We start from the raw sequence: 3,742 nt of genomic DNA on the forward strand, positions 1-3,742 counted from the left end.
GACTACCAGAGGGAAACAGCCAAAGAACAGATTTGACCCTAAGCCTGAGTTTTCAACTCAAACTAAGGCTCGGGAGCTACTCCATATGGAGTGAGATTGTCATCGCACTACCATATAAAAAATTTTCTTGGAACAAAAGCAACTCGGAGGAACAAGAAGAGTACCTTCCAGCCACGCGACAGTACTCGAGCACTTTGGACACTACAACCACTACGAAGAACTACTCGGATGGTGCCCACAGTACTCGTGACTGCGACACATGACTACAAAGTACTCGGGGGCTTGTCGGGCATGCTCCCTAGGCCCACGAGTAGGCCCTGAACAGCCCACTAAGGGACGTACTCGGGCACAACCAAGACAAGGGGGCTACACAGCTATAGGCGTATCCCACTCAGACTAGTTAAGTGTGCATAAGGAAACTATTCGGACCACACCGAGTAGAACTCTGTAATTGTATACCCGACTAGGATTCAGACTTGTAACCCTGCCCTCCCAAGTATATAAGGGCGGGCAGTGACCCCTCCTAAAACAACAACTTCAGTTCATCTAAGATCAATACAACCAAACTCACAGGACGTAGGGTATTACGCGATCTAGCGGCTCGAACCTGTCTAAATCGTGTTCCTTGCGTCACCATCAACTCCTTGATTCTCAACGGCCCCTACTGCATAAAAGACTACCTAGGGTACCGCCTAGGCGGGTTGCCGGTCTAAAACAACGACAAGGGGAGCATGACCACAGCCGTCTACTTCAACAAGATGAAGGCATTGGGTGATGAATTGGCGCCTGTTGGTAGTAAGGTAGAAGATGATGAGATGGTGTCCTTCATCCTCACCGGGCTAGATTCAGATTATAATCCCATGGTCACCTCAGTCATGGGAAGATTAGATCCAATCCCACTGTCCGAACTTTATGCTCAAGTTATGGCATACGAAACAAGACTTGAGATGCTTCATGATCAGGGTGGACAATACCAATCCTCAGCAATTATGCGTCACGTGGTCTAGGTGGAGGCTACAACTTCAACCGCGGACGAGGAGGAGGCTTTCGCGGCAAGGGTCGTAGAGGCTGTGGTACTGGAGGGCAGCACAACTTGTCTACTAACACAAAGCCTGGAGGACAAAGTAGTAACTCCAAGCCAAGGTGTCACATATGTGATAGACCGAACCAGTCAGCCCTTGAGTGCTGGTATAGGTTTAAGGAGGATTTCCAACCCAACAACAAGAAGACAGCTGCATTTGAACATACTATGGAGTTGACACAAATTGGTATGTTGATAGTGGATCGACAGATCACATTACAACCGATCTTCACAAGATGATAGTACGGGAGAAATATGGAGGCCGTGATCAAGTTCATACCGCCAATGGTTCAGGTATGAGAATTAGTAATATTGGTCATTCTATTTTGCACTCCTAAATTCAAAATTTTCATCTAAAATATGTTCTTCATGTCCCTTCGGCTCACAAAAATCTTGCATCTGTTCATCGTTTAGCTCGTGATAATGATGTCTATCTTGAATTTCATCCTACTTTTTTCCTTATCGAGGATCGGACAATGAGGAGAATTCTTCATCATGGAAGATATGAAGGAGGTCTTTATCCTTTGGTTAAAGGGACTAAAAAATCAATAAAGTATTCCATTCCAAATTTTGAAGCTGCTTTTTGCCTTTGGATTGAGCAAAACACATTCTTGTTTCACTAAGGAAAAGAAAAAAATGAAGATAATAAACTCTGGATCCTTTCTTTCACTTCCATTCTTACGTTTCCATATTAAAGTGTAGTTTTCTTACTTAAATTTAATAATATTAATCTAATATGCCCTATCTTTTTTAGTAGTTGAATAAATATTTTTTTAACTAATAACTAGATAACATAACTAGATAACGAAATTCTCCCTCCCATTGTAGCACGTGTGCCGCCCGAATTAGATTTGGAAAGATTAATTAATCAATCATACCCTGCAACATTGGAAATACTACTGTATTTTGGCTTCCTTATTGCACTATTACGTGTAATGTAGGTTTAGCGGTTCTCGAGCCATCTAATTTATATAGTACTAATTTCATTTTTACCAGATCAAAAAAATTTATGTTGAAAAGGAAAATTTGTCTCATGGTAGCCTGCTCATCTATTTAATGAATAGCATAAGATTCATTGAATTCTCGTCGCACTCCTTTGTGAAAGAAAGAGTAGAATGAGAAAGAATTTCGATTTCTTCTTTAAAAAGAAAAAATGTTTTACTTAAAATATTTTTCTTTCGCCCATTGCGGGAAAGTTCCCCACTGCTGAGAAAGAGTTAATATCCTGTTTGGGTATTTCAATTGAAATACCCTTTATGGGTGTTTTACGTAGAAATACTATTTTTTCTTATTTTGATAGAAAAGTGGATTCGTTCCAGAAAGGTTCCAGAAGATGTTAATCGTAAGCAAGAAGATACCAAGGTCTATCTTTTTGATCAGAGGTTAACGCCAAAAGCGAGAAAAACTCCATCCCTTTCCTTTGGCATTCATTTTCTTTGCATCGATTTCGATCTGTGTTTGGAAGTCCTCGACCAAACGAGTATTTCACGGAAAGCCGACAAGGCCTATTCCGACCGAGGAGAATAGGCCATTCTACAGGGCGGTTCGGAAATTGCGGAAGCTTGGTTTGATCAAGCTGCTGAGTATTGGAAACAAGCTATAGCGCGAGCTTAACTTCTTAATTGGAAGGATTCCCCGATCTAATTAGATGTTAAAAATGTATTAGTGCCTGATGCGGGGAAAGGTTAGGTTTTCCGCCAATAGCACTCATCCATAAACCGATGACTAATAAACTAGAAAAGATCGATATCAAGATAAAACTTGCACATTTTCCATTCTGAAATGTTGAATCTTTTGGGACTTATCATGAGATTTATGCCCAGCTCTTTAGAAGGGAGTTGGAATAAACAAGCTTTTGTAACTAGTAGGCCATCCACCGAGCGATGGCATAGTTGCTTAGATCATCCTACCTTTCCTATTGTGTCATCCCATGTTCTTAAGAACAATGGTTTACCTTTTATTAGTGATAATAGTGAAGAGTCTATTTGTGATTCTTGTCAAAGAGCCAAGAGCCATCAACTTCCGTACTCCAAATCTAGTAATATCTCTATTATTTCGCTTGCCTTAATACACTCTGATGTTTGGGGGCTGGTACCTACATCTATAGGAAGACACACTACTATGTTAGTTTCATTGACGATTATAGTAGGTATACTTGGATATATCTTCTTCGACAAAAGTCTAATGTCTTCAATGTCTTTCATGATTTCCAGAAACTTGTAGAAATAAAGTTTGATAGGAAGATCTTATCGATGCAAACCGACTGGGTGGAGAGTATGAGAAGCTCAACTCGTTCTTTAAAAAGATAGAAATTTCTCATCAAGTTTCTTGTCCTCATGAACATCAACAAAATGGCTCAGCTGAGAGGAAACACATCACATCGTAGAGGTTGGTCTAGCCCTTCTTGCTTCTATGCCTCTAAAATTTTAGGATGAAGCTTTTCTTACAGCTACCCATCTTATTAATATCTTACCAAGCAACGTCATTGGTTTCCATACCCCAGCCGAGCTTCTTCTCAAAGAAAAACCAGATTATATGTCTCCAAGAGTGTTTGGATGTGCTTGCTAGCCAAATCTAAGACCTTTTAATACTAAGAAGTTTTCTTTTCGGTCCAAGCAATGTGCCTTTCTTGGTTATAGTTCTCTTCATAAAGGGTTCAAG

General features: G+C 40.4%; 1 pseudogene; it reads left to right on the top strand.

Annotated features, from left to right (window-relative positions):
• The first annotated feature begins 797 nt into the window (after nucleotides 1–797).
• LOC117851071 (small nucleolar RNA Z247) lies at nucleotides 798–896 on the top strand (annotated as a pseudogene).
• The last annotated feature ends 2,846 nt before the right edge of the window (nucleotides 897–3,742 follow it).

This window comes from Setaria viridis, chromosome 3 (genome assembly GCF_005286985.2).
Source record: "Setaria viridis chromosome 3, Setaria_viridis_v4.0, whole genome shotgun sequence".
NCBI classification, from domain to species: Eukaryota; Viridiplantae; Streptophyta; class Magnoliopsida; order Poales; family Poaceae; genus Setaria; species Setaria viridis.